The sequence below is a fragment of the Vanacampus margaritifer genome, chromosome 8, assembly GCF_051991255.1.
Source record: "Vanacampus margaritifer isolate UIUO_Vmar chromosome 8, RoL_Vmar_1.0, whole genome shotgun sequence".
In the NCBI taxonomy this organism is placed as follows: Eukaryota; Metazoa; Chordata; class Actinopteri; order Syngnathiformes; family Syngnathidae; genus Vanacampus; species Vanacampus margaritifer.
Genome location: NC_135439.1, coordinates 2,668,217 through 2,685,373, shown reverse-complemented (window position 1 = coordinate 2,685,373; position 17,157 = coordinate 2,668,217). Strand labels below are relative to the sequence as shown.

At 40.5% G+C, this 17,157-nt stretch overlaps 1 protein-coding gene across 2 annotated transcripts in view; it reads right to left on the bottom strand.

Moving 5' to 3' along the window:
• Positions 1 to 17,157, bottom strand: part of cdh22 (cadherin 22) — a 226,968-nt gene that overhangs the window by 114,408 nt on the left and 95,403 nt on the right. Inside the window, exon 5 of one of the 2 annotated variants that reach the window (XM_077573091.1) lies at positions 3,134 to 3,206. The exons of the other annotated variant lie outside the window; for it this stretch is intronic. The gene's annotated coding sequence lies outside the window, so the exon portion shown is untranslated. The remainder of the gene's footprint in view (positions 1 to 3,133; positions 3,207 to 17,157) is intronic. 2 annotated transcript variants of the gene reach the window in all.

The following is a 17,157-nucleotide window of genomic DNA, read 5'->3' as shown; positions in this document are numbered from 1 at the left end:
CACCCCAGCAAATGCTATACAATAAATTAGATATATCGGCCTTAAAATCTGATGGTCGATATAAGGTAAATCTAAAACCACTTTAATCTCAGGGAGCTATTTATTTAAATTTTGAGTTATGTTTATAAAAAAATGCTACTGACCCTAGGAACCTTCTGAACCTTTTGTTTTTGTTTGACATTAAAACAACGATATGTGAAAGTTTTCAGTTATTTATAAAAATTTGGGGGAAAAAACATTTACCGTAGAAAACTACATTATATAGAGAGCTATGGTATTTACTTGCTTAAGTTTCCATTTAACTTTTTAAGACGTACTGATAACCTCCCTGAACGTTTAGTTCGAAAATTAAAAGGATGTCAATTAGATTTTTTTTTTAATGCTTTTTTATTTTATTTTGAAAAGTCTGAAAAATTGTTCAATAAACATGCTTTACGACATTACAACAGAGTCAAGATTGGCATTTGTATTTTAGAAAATGTTGATGTCCATATTTTTTCACCCTTTTTAATGAAAATAAATATCGGTTTCAAATATCAGTTATCAGCTTCCTTGACTACTAATAATCAACTTCTGAATCACCCCTGAAAAAAAACACATCGGTCTTCCGCTACAATAAATAAATTATGCATGTCTTGATTCTGAGGGTGCTATTTGGGTCGGGCCGCACCGCGCTATACTTAAGCAGTAATTGACCACTTGGAAACAAACCAGGTCATAAAATAGGACTGCCATTGCATATGTATGCATACTGTATATACAGTACAGAAGGTTAAATAAACATAATGTATATCATAAGAGAAAAACAAACACAAAACATTATAAATATTAAATAAGGATCTTTTTTTTTTTTTTTACATATGGTTGCTGGAACATAATCTTTAGTTAGTGCGGTCCTGCTTATTAAAAAATAATAATATTGTTGTGGCTCAATGCAGCATAATACTCTGATCGGGATGCGAGGCATCGCATCACCTTCATCAAGTGCAGAGGTTATTTCCATAACAAGTTCAGTGGGTACGACTAATCCCTGCAAGACTCTTCTATTTTGATTTGAGCTGAATGAGCGACACAACACGCGCGCGCACGCACAATACCTACACGGATATATCAAATTATAGCATGCAGCATATTCAATTATATCACACAGCAGATGGCGTAAACAGAATCAAACACACATCAGCTCAATGATTGGATCGGCCCAAGTTTGATATTAACCCTGATATCCGAGGACGCGACACAGGACGAGACGTTTTAAGACTCGGGGGGGGGGGGGGGGGGACCTGAGCTGATGGCGCAGCAATTTTGGGACGTGCAGTAATCTGCAGATTTGGAAGTAAACAAACACACACACACAGACAGAAACAGGCACATACTCGGGAAAAGAAGTTCAATTGCAAAAGGTCGGTCATTGTTGAGATTATGTTTTTGTTTGTGTGTGTGTGAATAGTTACGGTTGACATCAAGTAACGGTGTTATTTTTACAGCTGGGATCGGCTCCAGTGCCCCCCGCGACCTTTGGATGGATATGATGTTGTATCATAGTATCTCAAACCGTATGACCTTATAATGTATTGTATCTTATCGTGCTTTATCGTACAATAGCCTATTTTGGCGTAAAGAATCATTATAGCATATCACATTGCCATGTTCCGTACATTTGACGGTCATACCATAATGAATTGTGTCACATTGTATCTAGGGCTGTCAGTTTCATTTGCAACGTAATTAATCGAATTAACGCGTTATGAAAAAATGAACGCTAGAAGTCCCACAGCCGAGTCATTTGGCTTTTCTACATAGAATAGCCAAAAGGACAACTCGGTGGCTGGATTAGTCTCAGCATTTATTTGCAAAAGAGGCAATAACTGTCTCAAAGTGTCTCAGCTCTACATTTGGCTTTGATTTGTACCTTGTGTAAACAAAGAATTTTCTGTTATGTCCTAGAATTCAAATTCTTTATTTGGGGACCTTTAGCAGATATGAGATCTAAATGGATTAACTCATTTGCTCACAATTATTAAACCAATAAATGCGTTCTATTTAAAATATTACCAGTATCCCAAAAACGTATACGTTTAATTATTTTTAATTTTTTTTATGCTAGAGCATACAGAAGGTTTTGAAGAGAACGCTTGAAGCAATGGTATCTTTTACAAAAACGGCCAGCAGGTGGAAGCAGAGTATAAGAGATCAACCAGGGCTGTTGCAAAAAGCTCTTTTCCCCAGTTTTAAACAGATTTGTGAATAATGATTAAACTTAGCTATATTTTAATGCTAATTTCTGCAAAACAGAAACAGATACAAATATATTTTTTTTTAATGATGAAAGAAATGACTCTAAACTGTCTTTTTGTAGGTTCCATGGTTTTATAGTAATAGAACACAATATTCTGTGGGCCTTGCAAAATCAGTCAAAATCCAGTAAAAAAAAATAAATCCAGGAGCAAAGGGGGTTGCTTCAGTGAAAATGGCTGGGAGAGAATTAGTTAATTAGATGATTTAATTACAAATCCTGTAATTAATTAAATAATTTCTTTTAATCGGCTGACCTCACTGATTGTATCATATCATATTACAGCATACGGTATCACATCGTAACTTATCGTTCCTCAATGTACGCTAGCAAATAGTAAATCAGATTGTTTCGTAGCGTATCATATCATTTTGTTTCATATCGCATCACATATTGTGCCCTACCTCACATAACAGTTTGTTCTAACTTTCTTGACATTGAAAGAGAAAAAAACGCCAACATTTGTAAGTCAAATAAAGTCAAGGCTTTGAACTTTGTCCCAAGCTGTCTCAAGACATCTTGTAACTGATGTAATTTCAAATCCTCAATGCCCTTGCTTGGGCCGTGGAAAAATCAATCCCGTAAAGTTCAAAGGTGTTTGGTCAAGATATGTGAGCGGTAGAGCGTTAACAAGAAACACGGTGGTCCAAGGTCAAAGCCGCTGTCCTGTAAAGCCGCTTGTATATTTTTCCCCTACACAACTCTGCAGAAGATGGATGGGATTATCTTATCTCGGCGGGTACACACATGACATCAGAAAACAGTCAGACAAAATCAGCGGTGTGCTGGTCAAGCAGAACTTCGCAGCCGGCGGGATTACACAAATAAAAGACTCACCATCCCTCAGCCCGATGACCTCACCGCCACGCTTGAGAGACGACTCTCGGCTCCGCGGCCAACGGTCTCGCTTCTGCAATGTCAAAAAGAGACCCCGGAGGGAAGTTGATTGTTTTTCCTGCTTTTTAAATGAATACATTCCCCTGTTAGCTTTCTAATGGAGGAGTTAGTGGGCACGCGGGGAGGAGAGAGGAACACTTTGGCAATTTGCTAATGGAACATGAAGGGAAAAAACGGTCCGAATGAAAGAGCCGGTGGTGTTTGCTCTGCGTGGAGAGAGACAGACTGTGCTATGGAATATAGGAGCTGAAGTGCTTTCAAAAATACAATACAATCATTAACTGTCATCTTCATCTTGGGAGTGAGGAAGAGGAGGCACTGTATTAGCCCTGGAGATCCTTCAATAGCCGGCAATCTTCATGTAATTACTTGCTCCGCATCTCCGAGCCTCGTCTACCTCTCTGAACTCTTCCAATGTCAGGAATTGCATTGTGGGCTATTTAACGCAGGTAATTACCGCCCCACTCCAACTTCATCGTGTCAACTTTCACCTGACCGTGATGTCAATTCTGAAAAGGGGAAAAAAAAAATGGCGGGGGAGGTGGAATCCTAAAAACCTTGTTGCTGTGAATCCAGATTACAAACCAAAGACTCTGTCAGCAAGATGAAGCTTTAGGATTTAGTCCGCTTAACTCAGTGGAACATTATTTACAATCTCACTTCACGGGAATGGAGGTCATGTGAGCAGGGCAGATGTGTAGTTGGCACACACCAACGTGAAGAACTCGCCCACTTTGGCCTGTGCACTTTATGTTGGCGCACTGACAATTATTAAGCAGATGTTTACACTCGTGTCAGAAATATCTGTCTGGCCATTAAACTAGTTGTTTATTATGTGATTTATGGAGGTAATTGTGTGCACCATGTTTGTCAGTCAAACCGTTCTCATGGGAATCTAGTAGGAGACTACACTGAAAAAAAAAAATACTCGATCACATCCAGTTTTCAACCCAAGTCGAGCTTCAGAATCTATTTGCCTGCACTTCAATCAAATCCACCAAAATCGCGTTACACCACCTGCACCATCACTTAGACCTGTTTTTAGCGAGTCCAAAATCGAATCTGGTGTACTTTTTGCCACTAAATTGCCATCACTTTTATTAGTCAAACTATTTTCATTAGAATCTCGTAGAAGATACAAGAAAAAACAAATAGTACTCGATCATATCCGAACGAGTTCAGAATCCGTCTGCCTGCACCTCAATCATCCATCCTTCCATTATCCAAACCACTTATCCTCGGGAGGGTCACGGACATGCTGGAGCCTGTGACAGCTGTCTTCGGGCAGTAGGTGGGGTACACCTTGAACTGGTTGCCAGCCAATCGCAGGAGACACAATCCACCAAATTTGCTTGAAACCACCACTTAGACCTGCTTTTAGCAAGTCCAAAATCTAGTCTACTTTTTGTCACCAAATTGTCAACTCTATCCGCCGGAACGCCCAGTCAGGCCCAAAGACAGTAAAGTAGACCTGCCACGGCACGAAAATGAAGATGAGCTCGGACACACAGGCACCTGTCTACAAAAACAACGCCCAAGGTGATGATGTTGTCCTTGGAGGAGGTCATTAGTGTCCAAAAGAGGACTGTTGTTCTTCACCTCCAAATAAGCATTCTTTATCCAGATCAAATTGTAAAAGTTGTTTTTCTTAAAATGTTTCATTCTGGTCTAATTGCACAAAGTTGTACTACACTCTCTTAAAATCGGGCTGCCCTCAAAGGCCTCACAGGCCGTCTTCCATATATTTCCATGCGGTCTCGTCTCCAGCGTCCCATTTCAGCTCTTAATGAGACAGCATTTGATCGTAAGGGCTCATGCACGAGTAAACACCCGCACAACAAAGGCTTCAGCGCGCGTACCGCAGCGACCCCCTACGCCGCCATTAAAGAGCACTTAAGATGTTATCACACGGGTGGTTAGCCTTCTAATAGCACGCCGTGTAGTCTTGCTCAGGTTCTGATGTTACGTCGGGTGTCGCGGGTCGATAAAAATCTACCGCAGGCACTCGTTGGTCAACAGTGATGACCGTACAAATACAGGAAGAAAAAATGGTTCCTATTCATTTTCAGACATCTCATGTTTGAATTGCAATCCACGCAATCCAATTCTGTGTCGATTGGTGTAACTGGTGTCAAGGGTCACATTCCTGGGGGCACGACTATCCCTCAACCAATTTAGTGACTATTTGAGAAAATCTTTGATTGAGTTTGAGGATTGTGAGGATTGGAAATTTTGAATCTGATCAAAACGCCATGACGTGGCGTTCCTCTAGGGTCAGTCCTAGGACCCCTTTTGCTCAGTCTGTATATATTAACCCTTGGGTTATTTTTTTCAGAATGATAGTGTTAGCACTGACGGCAAAGTTTGCAATCCAAACAAAACTGAGGTGATTGTTTTTGGCAATATAGAAAAGAGGGTTGATGTTAGACAACACTTGGAGTCATGTCTTTAAAATCCAAAAGACCAACTCCGAAATCTCAAGATTTAATGTCCACGACCAGCAACAAACAAACTTTCACCAGTATGAGGAGTTCAGTGTTTGAGTTTGGTAGAGCCCTGCATTTATAAAACAAATGGTAGGACACTTTAGGCAATTTTTTTTCAATTTGCATATTCATGAGCAGACAACTTTAGAACACTGAACTAAAGTCCCAAGTTGCATGAGAGAGCTGATGTTGAAGATGAAAGAAGTCATAACCAACAGGGCAAAATTTAAACTGGTTTTGAGAATCGTAGGAAAAGTTGCTGGAGATGAAAGCAAGAAAATTTAAGATTTTACTGTCGGCACACCAGCATTGATTTTTGTATGCATTAATCATTAAAACATTATTGTACTCCCATTTAAGTCCTAAAACTGTTATGAATTAACCCCGTGAAAAGTTTGGAGGGATAAAACTAACTCTTGACACCAGTTTGAGCTTTTTTTCTTGTTCTTGCTAATGTGGGTAAAACTTTTCCTGATTATTTCTAAAATTTGGAGTAAAAGAGGGCCCTTTTCATATTATTATTGATTCACTGAATTTCAACAATAGCTGCTTTTAAACTGAGCAGTGTTTCATATGGACGGCGTTTTGTGGGTCATATAAATGGGAAGAGTTGTTTCGTGGCACTTGACTTGATGCTACACAATTGTCTCGGTTTTCACCCATTCCAAATGTGATGTCATGAGTACGCTGTGGGTTGTGTTTGTCGGATTTTAAAGAGTCTCTATCAATTAGCCTGGGATGGAAACTTGGCACGAACGACGGCGAGAAAGTCGGCATAATTGCCGAATAATTTCAGCAAGACATCTAAAAGAGGAAATATCTTTCACATCTTTCATCTTTATCACCCTTTAGGTATTTCTTTTGTTGAATTAATCATTCAAAAGCCTCTGGAGAACATCACATGTCATCTCTCCACCTTCCACTGTGTAGATCGTTCTTCTCTAAGCTGGGGCTCAAAGGGAGTTTTACAGCAATTCCCAGTGGACAGGGCTGCTTTATTTAAACACTTTGTGGATGGAACCAGAGGGGGCAAAAGTACTCACACTCTACTGAATCACTTAATCACAGTAAAAGTGTGTCTATATATAAATATATATATATATATATATATATATATATATATATTATTTATTTATTTTTTTTATTTTAATTTTTATTTAAAAAAAAATTTTATTGTCACACAAGTGTTGTTCCTGGCATTTCATAATCAAAGGAGAAGTTTCAGTACAAAAAAAAATAAAAAATTACACAAAAAAATAAAAAATAAATCATGAGCCAATACACATTTTGAGATGTTCAAAATGTTTGCAATCAGATTTGTAAAAAAGAGCGTTACAAAAAATAAATGTGACCGATTCAGTGGCGTGGCCCAGGTATCCGTTTTGAAAGGTCGGGAGTAAAAATAAAGAGAAACATAAATCCTATATTCAAGTAAGACACCTGAAAGTAATTCAAACTTGGTTAATTCCCAAAACTGGATGTAAGACACACGACGGTCCAAATAGCGACTGCCTGCGCGCTAACTTCATGTCTGCGGTCGACTCGGGGCAACCTCACGGCGGCGAGTGGATAAGGTCTGCAAAGATATGATATGAAACATACAAGCACCCCCCCCCCCCCTCTCCCCAAATCCCCCTGTGTATGTTGTGGGTATTAACAGCTCAGTGGCGGCCACCCTGCTTTAGAAGTCTTTTCCTGAGGTAGCGCTTCACAAGGCGGCTGCAGAGGAGGATAAACGCGCCGCAATCCCGCAGGCCAAGCGCCTCCTCAGCTCTGCTCAGCTCTCGCTTTGCGACCCCCCCCCCTCCACCACCTCCACCCTTCTCGCTTATCCCCCACTTTCCTCTCCATCCCTCATTATTCACCACCCCCACCCCACCCCACCCTCCCTCGGCATCACACGCTTTCTGTCCTATCCGTCCCCTCCTTCCCCCTGGCCCTCGGTATAATTCTGCTTTTCTGTGTCTTCTTATCCTGCTCCCCTCCCACTTCATGTCCATCCCTTAGTCCTCACATCTTTTTTTTTTTTCAGGAGGGGGGGGGGGGTATTCTTCAGTAATGAACAAGGCTCCCGGCCTGTCTTCTCAAGGCTCGAGTGGATGGAAATGATGGTGATACGCGTTGTCGCCCCACTTTGGCGGAGTGAGCAACATATTGGGAAAGTCAGAGGTCCGTTATGTAACTGGTGATTTGACTACTCAGAAAATGATGAGGGGAAAAAACACAAGTGGATAGAGGGCGGGAAAACCCGCCGGTGAAAAACTCTTGAGTCTCCCCATCTTGAAAGCCTCCTACTGGCATGTGGAAACATCAATTTACCAAACATTTAAGACAGGGGTGTCAAACTCATTTGAGTTCAGGGGGGCCACATTCACCCTGATTTTATCTCAAGTGGGCCAGCTAAGCTATATATACTCAACAAAAATATAAACGCAACAATTTTGTTTTTGCTCCCTTTTTTTTTATGAGATGAACTCAAAGATCTAAAACTTCTTCCACCATTTCTTTGTGATAGTGAGCACTTCTCCTTTGCCGAGAAAAAATCCAGGGGGCGGGGCGGGGGGTTTCCGGGGACTCAGAAAACCAGTCAGTACTGACCGGCTTTCTGTGTCACCAGAACTCCCCCCCATAAAACAAAACTGCACCTTTCAGAGTGGCCTTTTATTGTGGGCAGTCAAAGGCACACCTGTGCACTAATCATGTCACCTGTGAGGTGGAATGGAATATATAACAATGATTCCTGATTATTTCCTTTTTTGGTGCGCTTGGAAAACATTCCCATTTATTGATATCTTGCATTTGAGAATATAAAATTCTGCCCGGGCCTTGTCGATGTACACATAAAAAATACATACAAGTTCTGGCAGTGCATGAAAAAAAGAACATAAAAGGCTCCCACTAAAGCAATCTCTTTCGAACGAAGGTTGTTGACTGATATTTTCCACGATTCCGTGTCTTCAAATATGTTCACAGGAGGTATTCGCACATACACAGATCCGTATTCTTCGACGTGACTTTGCTGACTTTGCTCCTGAAACTTGCCATCTTTTAGCCTTCACAAGTGCATCAGGATCAGGCAGCAAATCTTGAGTAATAGACAATTTCAGATTGCATTCAAGGGGTTGTCAGTTTGACTTCTGGTGGACAAAATTGGCGACGACAGTCACTTTTGTTGATTGTTTACAGATTATGGCGGTGCAAATGATTGAAATTCAATTACAATTTCAATGACTACACGCCACGATCACAAAATCATAAAAAAAAAAAAAGATTTTGTAGTATGGGATTTTAATTATTTTTTTTATAGGTTTTAGGTGAACTAATGAATACACACACACTCGCACGCACGCACATACACATATTCACCCACATACAAAAAAAATAAAAATACAAAAAATATATATATATTAAAAAAAAAATCTGTAAAATTACCAAATGAACAATACTGAGCTCTCCAGAAAAAAAAAGATTAGATAAATTTTATTCTGATGCCACTGTTCCATCTATCTATTTAAATTGCACTTTTGTAAACATTGTTAAAAAAAAAAAAATCATTTTACAATGTCTAGCACGAGGGTGAAGTGAGCATACTTGAGTTCAAAATTTGCACTTGAGAGATCTATCGAAATTGTTATTTAAATAAAAGAAAAGAAAAGGTTTGAAGCTGCTGGCAGTCTGAGTGGCTGCTTGTTTTGTTCACATGCCCTTGTGCGCATGGCTTGAGATCAACAGGTTAACTTTTGTTCACACTTGCTGAAAAATGCAGAATGTCGGAAATGCCTGTGTGGTGAATAGAGCCTTTATGATGGTGACAGTCTGAGAGAATTGATTTTGTTTTCCAAGCAAATCCTCTGCAACTCCCCAAAATGCCAAAATATACAACGCGCTTGATTCTGATTTGTCAGTAAATGGATTGAAAATATTTCCGTTTTGCAAATGAGATGCTAATTCTTGAAATAGACACATTATTTACTGTCAATCCCTGGAGGAATTGCATGCAATTCCAAACTGCGCACGTCAATATATTGCATTGACACAAAGTCTATAAATAAAAAGAGCGATTTCATTAACGGTGTTTACAAATGGGAAAAACATGCTTCTGGTTGCAAAATAGCTTCAAATATACAAATGTGCTCATTGCTGGAGTAAAGATGCTTTATGTCATTCATGAAAGGAAACAATTGAGCTGGGGAAAGAAAGCTAAAAAAAGAAAAAAGAAAGAAAAAGGAAGGAAGCAGAACGTTTAGCCTGTAGCGTTTGGGTTTGTTTGTTTGTTTGTTTCATTCCTGAGACAGGCAAGGCATTAAAATGAGGTGATGGCAATAAAACGAGCCAAACACGCTGCCATTTAGGCAGACCGAGTGACAGACGCACATGGAGACGAAGTGAAAGGCAAAGCGGCCTGAATCCAAATTAAGCTGATCAGAGCTCGCTGTGACTTAATCTAGTTATGTGGATAAAGGATTTCCCTGTGGCTAAAAACATTGCAAGTTATGACTCAGTGCTCATGTGTGTGTGTGTGCGTATGCTCTGAGGTACTGCAATTGTTTCTCAGTGGCGTGATCTGTTCATCTCAAAAGGAGCCTCGAAAGTCCAAAAATTATGTTTGAGCACTTTTTCACTTATTACCAAAGTTTGGGGGGGTGCGGTTGCTTAAAGCTTTTAGGCAGAGGTGCCAAATCCAGGTCCAGAAAGTAAAAACCCTGCCACAGTTTGGCTTTAGCTTCAGGTGCTAGTTAGCTAGCTCCCTAGCTAGCTCCCATAGTCCTCGCTTACCTGCTAGTGAGCTGGCTAGCTAGCTAGCTAGCACCCTTAGTGCTCATTTACCTGCTTGGGAGCTTGGCTTTAGCCCCTAGCTCTAGCTAGCTAGCTAACTGGGGCCAATGCTCCTCACCTGCTAGGGAGCTAGCTAGCTAGCATTAGGGGCTAAAGCCAAACTGTGGCAGGGTTTTTACTTTCATAACCTGGATTTGCCACCTCTGCTTTTAGTTTACTGTGACACTAAACAAATACAAAGAATTACAGGTTGAGCATTTAAAACAATGACACAGCTTTGCCTTAATTAAGTCAATTTAGCTTAATGTTAACACACAATGCAAAATGCCATAGACCGGCTAATGGATAGCACTGGTGATGTGATGGATATTTGAATAGACAGACAATGTAAAAGCAACAACAATAACAGCAGCATTATATACATACAGACAATATGGCAATACTCACAGGCATATATTCTTAATCTTTCGCCAGACTATCACTAAATTATCACTGCATTTTACTGAGTTGGTTGTGAATCACTTCTTCTTGTGTGTCTCTAAGTCTATATTACACTGCCCCCCCCCCCCCCCGAAACGAAGCATTTTTAGTGTTGAAAGGTGAGTTTGAAAGTGTTTACGGATCGTAGTGGGGGGAAAATCAAGGTTTAAACAATTAAGATATATAATATAAACTCAAATAGAATATTGGCTATTATAAACATATTTTGCAAGTTCTTCTTTAGTCCCTAAGTAGTTCGAATAATGTGGGTTTACTGTAAATCACTTGTGCTCAATACATCACCAGTCGATCGCAAAATTAGCACTGACACACTAAAAATGACAAGTGACATTAAAAATTTAAATGAAATAAAAATACATCAGCCTATCATGCAAATCTTTTGTCCCAGCGGGACAAAATTTTAGCTCACTGGTAGCGCCCTGTGCTCGTAAGCCACACAAGTTCTATCCCCGAATGGACCCAGGCACTCCTCTGCCCTCCAAAGAAACGGCTGATCCCAAGAGGTTAAAGTTTGGGCACCCCCGCTGTAAATGAAACGTCACACCCCTCCCCGCCACACCAAGCCCCCAATACGCTGTAATTGTATGTTTTTAGGGCCCGTGTCAGTTCTCCTTCCTCCTCCAGCCCCCACAGGTGTGTAGGAGGCTGTGAGTGAGAGAGTGCGGTTTAGATATTTTCGTTTTTTTAAGGAGACTAAATGAACCAACGCGGCGAGCTTCAGACTCATCTGAACAACACTTCAAACGGCGATTACACGGGGGAAAAAAAAAAATAAGTGCGTCAACCAGCTACCTTTTGCTTTGCTCACAAACCTCTGAGACAAAACGACATGAAGGCTTAACGATTCCGGAGATAATTGTCAGCCACCAGTTCTTCGCTCCCTACCGACACATTTGATGAAATTCATTTCAAGGAAAAGAAAGACTGCGTGTAGAGTTCTCGCAGCCCCATCAAACAGAATGAAGACACGGGTGGCGATGAAGCCTAGAGATTAAAGTAGGAAACACTTCAGCTTCAAAACAAGTGCTTTTCATCAAATTCCTTCTGAGCTCCAAAATCCATCCAATGAAAAAGCATTATTTAATTCATAGAAAACCAATGGCAAAGTGCTACGGTACAAAGGGCACTTTCCATGCCGGCACAAAAGCAAATAAAAGAAACATGGACTGTGTGATGGAAGTGAGAGAATGCGCTTGAAAGATAATACGGGCAATGGTGTGGCACTAGGCAGGGCACCCAACCTACGGGAGAGACAGACACCAATGGAAAAGGGTGGAGCCGCCAGAACCAGATATTAGATGTGAAAAGTTGATAATTAAAAAAAAGTCTTAGTTGCAACTTAAAAAAGAAAAGTCTAAGATGCCAGAAGAGGGCACAAAAGACCTGGATAATAGGAAGGTAATAATTGGTATGTCGGGAAGGAACTTAGCATAGCCTAAGGAGCTAAAAATACAAAAATTGAAAAAACATTTTTGTTTACAAAATAAAATAATTGAAACTACGCAGTCTTCGTCTTTGCTGATTACCGGTAAAATCGGACAGGAGCTTTCAGGAACAAACAAATCAATTAAAAAAAATTTAATAAATGTTTTTTTTTTTAAATACATATACATATATATATACACATATACACACATATATATATATATATATATATATATATATATATATATGTATACCCTTTTTTTTGTATGTGGGTGAGTATGTGTATGTGCGTGTGTGTGTGTGTGTGTGTGCGTGCGTGTGTGTATTCATCAGTTCACCTAAAGCCCATTAAAAAAAAAATCCCATACTAATAATATAATATAATAATAAATTGCCAGATGCAGAAACATCAATGTAAGTTATCAGTGCATCTTTTTCCAAATAAAATCATTTATTTTCAAGGGTCATGCTGCAAAATGAGAAAAGCACACTACAGAGCATGTCGACCGTATTTGCTTTTTGCACATATGCATGCATTGCAATCAGGGTTATAAACAGTTGGGAAATTTTCATTGTAGTTAGTTAAAGTTTTGTTATTTTAAATTTAGTTCGTTTTAATCAATGCTAGTGCAGGTTTGTTCGTTTTTATTAGCTTTAGTTTGTTTTCGAAAATTATTTGTTTTAGTGTCGTTTTTATTAGTTTTAGTATTAGTAAAAATAAACAAATGTGATCGTTTGCCCTCTCGCACGTCTTTTGCCGTCTCTCATAACGTGCGAATATGAATAGCTCATTATGCGTATCGGCGCCCCCTCTTTACCCACAATGTCCTACATTCTAGGAAAGTAATGCACATGAAAGGCGAGGAATAGACGTATCGAGCCGTCGGCACTAAAACGGCCTTTTAATTAAGCAACCAGCGTTTACTGACAGAAATTAATTAGAGGGAGCAGAAATAATTTTCCGCCGGAATCGTTGCTTTCGCTTCTCAGAGTAATTCTCACGCTCGTCATATCGAGGCATTCACAACGTGTTGTCCATTGTCAATAACTGCCAGAATCCAGACAAGCAGCTGACGTTTGTGTTTAAGCTCCAGATGAATATTATTTAACCTCTGAAGTTTAGAAGGATCTAGTGTGAGACCGATTCACGCATTAAAGTGATCCAGAAGCGCTGATATCGCTGTCAATTAAATGAGCCGATGTGACAGCGCGGTGCCAGCAGTTCTTGACGGCGTAATTTTGACTTAAAAGGATGAAATTTGTCACATTGATGTGAATCTTCGAATCACTATCGCACTGACATTGAGCAAAATGCAAAAGGAGATGTGGCAAAGGCCAAAAATGAAAGGCAAAATGCATTTGATGACATGCATGACAGGTGCTTGTTTATCTGCTAGGGAGCTAGCTAGCTAGCACAAGAGGCTAAAGCCAAACTGTGGCAGGGTTTTTACTTTCTGGGCCTGGATTTGCCATCTCTGATTGAGGAATGAGGAGGTGTTGCTCTGTTTGCGACACTCCTGGCATGTTCTTGGTTTTTCATTGATGTAAAAAATATGGCCTAAAATACTTACTAAACTACATTTGCATTAGCGTAGTTGATAGACTGCAAGTATAGCATATTCTGACGTAATTAGGGTTATATTACCGCGGTAGGAATGTAACTGTTTGGCACAATCTTGGCAAGTAATATAATGGTAGATAGCGCATGTACACAAATATTAGCTTAACTCTTTTACAACCAAAAATGTCAATTGACGTTGAGGGCACACCCACTGTATACTGCCAATAACGTCAATTGACGCTAACTACGTTTTTGTTTTTTTTCTTAATGGGCAGTGCAACGTCTTGTGCGGGTTAAAAAAGTTTGAAAAAGTGCTATAAGATTGATCCCCAGGGTGTTTAGTCAGAAGCCTTTTAAATGTTTGAAATTATGAAAAAAAATTGAACAAGATCATGAATTTGTTTGGATAAAAAGTATAATTACATTTTGATACAATCATGAGGCCAGTGTCCTTTTGGAAGGGCAAATTGTTGCTTCTTGTTTGTTTAGTGAACATGAGAACACAACAATGGTTCAAGTCATCGTCCGCTGACGTACGAGGAAAAAAGCCTTCCTTGAAAGCATCTGGTTGAAAAAAAGAGCCTGGTATGAAAAGTGCTTCCCTTTTGTTCGACTGAGCGTTTCCAGCTGTCTATCTTCCCGGTGAAAATTGAAGCCGGCCAAGCAAAGGCGGCAGCAAACTGCTTTGCGAAAACACCGGACTGACAATGGGAAAGTCAGAGGGCGGCTAAAACCACTTGGCCACCCTAATGCTCTTCCTATCGACTGTATTGATTTCCCATTCTGCCGGCAAGCCTCGAAGCGGGAGGAGCGCCACCTCGGTGATGGTCAGCAAAGTCCGTTTAAATAGTTACAGAGCGCAGCAGCACGCGCCTTGCAGCATTCAAACACACTCGCGCACACGCAGACCACGGCTAAAATTGTAGCTTCGCACAGTGGTGACCAGAAGTCTGCCAGCGTCAAAAACACTCTACTTCTTTCTTCCCAACGAGGCTGCCATTGGCGCCGACCCCGTTTTGTCCTCCAACTAACAATTCCCCCTCAATTTGAGCGGGAACAGCTGCTCATTAGCTACTTAGCGTCATTAGCTACCTAGCTAACTTGAGTCCAAATTGACCCAGCATGCTTCATCGTAAGTCAGTCAGAAACATGACTTCTCACCAGAGGTGGAGAATCCCGAGTCCAGAATGTCAAAACCCTGCCACAAATTGGCCTTCTACTCAATCGGCAAGTAACGAGCTCATTCACCTGCAGGTTGAGTAGAAGCACTTGTGGATAATGCCAAACTGTGGCAGGGTTTTTACTTTCTGCAAATGTATTGTCCACCTCTGTTTCTCACAGCCGATCAGCAAAGAATGGTAGCGATAACCACGAGTTCGGTCCGTGAGACATTTGGGCTGAACAGAAGAGAGTGGAAGAGACTTATTGCTCGTCAATGTCTGGAAGAACTAGTTTCTACGAAGCTGTTTATAGAGCGGCCCACCAGGCATATAAGGCACAGTGGAAAACATTGATGTAGGGGAGGAGTTTAGCCAGGGTACCGGAAGTTATAGAGGCTGCGGCACATGTCTACACTTTTCTATAAAAAAATAAATTTACAGAACAAATTAATTTAAAAACAATTTAATGGTGTATTCAAGGATCTTCTCGAAAAGTAGAAGTCAAAGGTCAGTTTGTCAGTTTTATAAAATAAAATAACTCTCATGCTTTTCCGGGCGAAACGCCTAACAAATGTCGGAAACGTGCAAGCTCATCTTTGTCTTCATCGGTCCCTCCGATTTCATAGACAGATGTCCTCTTGCGGCCATTTTCAAAGTATGCGGTGAGATGGGTGGAGCTACAAGGATGAATAGCCGAATCCGAAGCTCACCGGCTACAAACTCTCGATGTGCAGCTAGGAATGAGCATGCACGACGTCGTTACATCAGATTGATCGATGGGATCGAGAACCAATCGTTAAGATGATCCACCCCATCCTTCCTTCCTTTCCTCAGTCTCTCCTTTGGTCTCTTGAGGTCTCCCTGATTTGTTGGAATTTAGATGAACTCTGGGGTTGGTGAAGGACTCTGGTTGGTGGCCTGGTGGGTGGTGTCTGGTCGGTGCTGGATTTCACTTTCCTTTCTTTTCTTTGGTCCTTTCTCGGGTTTCCTGACGGCCTCACGACTCTGGCTGGAAGTGTTCGGTTTAGGGAAACGGTATGGGATTTATTTATTTTTTTATAGGTTTTAGGTGAACTAATGAATGCGCGCACGCACGCACATACACATATTCACCCACATACAAAAAAAAATAAATAAAATACAAAAAAATATATATATATAAAAAAAAAAGAAAAAAAAAAGGAGAGCAATGATGATGACATGTCAAATCGGTAAAATTACGGAATGAACAATACTGAGCTCTCCAGAAAAAAATAAAATAAAATTAAAAAAAAGATTATCCACCCAGAAGACACAGCGACCCTTGAATACACCTTTAAGGGGATAGCACAAAAAAAAAGAAGTTTTTTTTAGAGAGGGTGGTAAATGCGGATAGGTCTCCTTGAGGCAAAAAAAAACGAAAAAAATCCAAAACAATGGGAAGCTTTAATCATGTGTCAATGGAGCGAGTAACACATCTTAAGGACGAGCACAAAAACAGCATTGTTCTCCACTCAAGGTCTCCTGCATCTGTCGGAGAACATTCAGTGCAAACGACTTGATTATTGGCATGATGGCAACTGGCAGCGCATCAAAACAGCAGCTGCGTGAACACGGTGCTTGGGTCCCAAAACGCAGAGAGTTGGCAGCCGCCCGCAACTTCATCTTCTTCCCTGAAAGTGAATTTCAAGCATAAAGGTTCCCTCTCGTTTCGACACGAGTTTCGGAGGCCTTGCAAGATGGCGCTTGATGCGCACCAAGGACACACTTTTCCAAGAAGCCTTTCAAATGTTACATCAGAGTGGCCAAATGTTAAATATTTGAACGGGGGAAAAAAAGTAATGCCGGGATGTTTGTTGATGGCTTGTAATTGGCACAAGCACCAATTTGCTTTGATTGAGCGAGGACAAGCGCTTGCTTTACAAGCGCTTTAACAGGATTAGTTTACGACTCGAGACCAACTGCAAACAAATATATTTTACGAAGTAATTGGAAAAGAGATACGTTTTAACGACACTGCCAAACTGTAGCAGTTAATCAATTAAACAAATGCCACAAAATAACACTGCATTACTG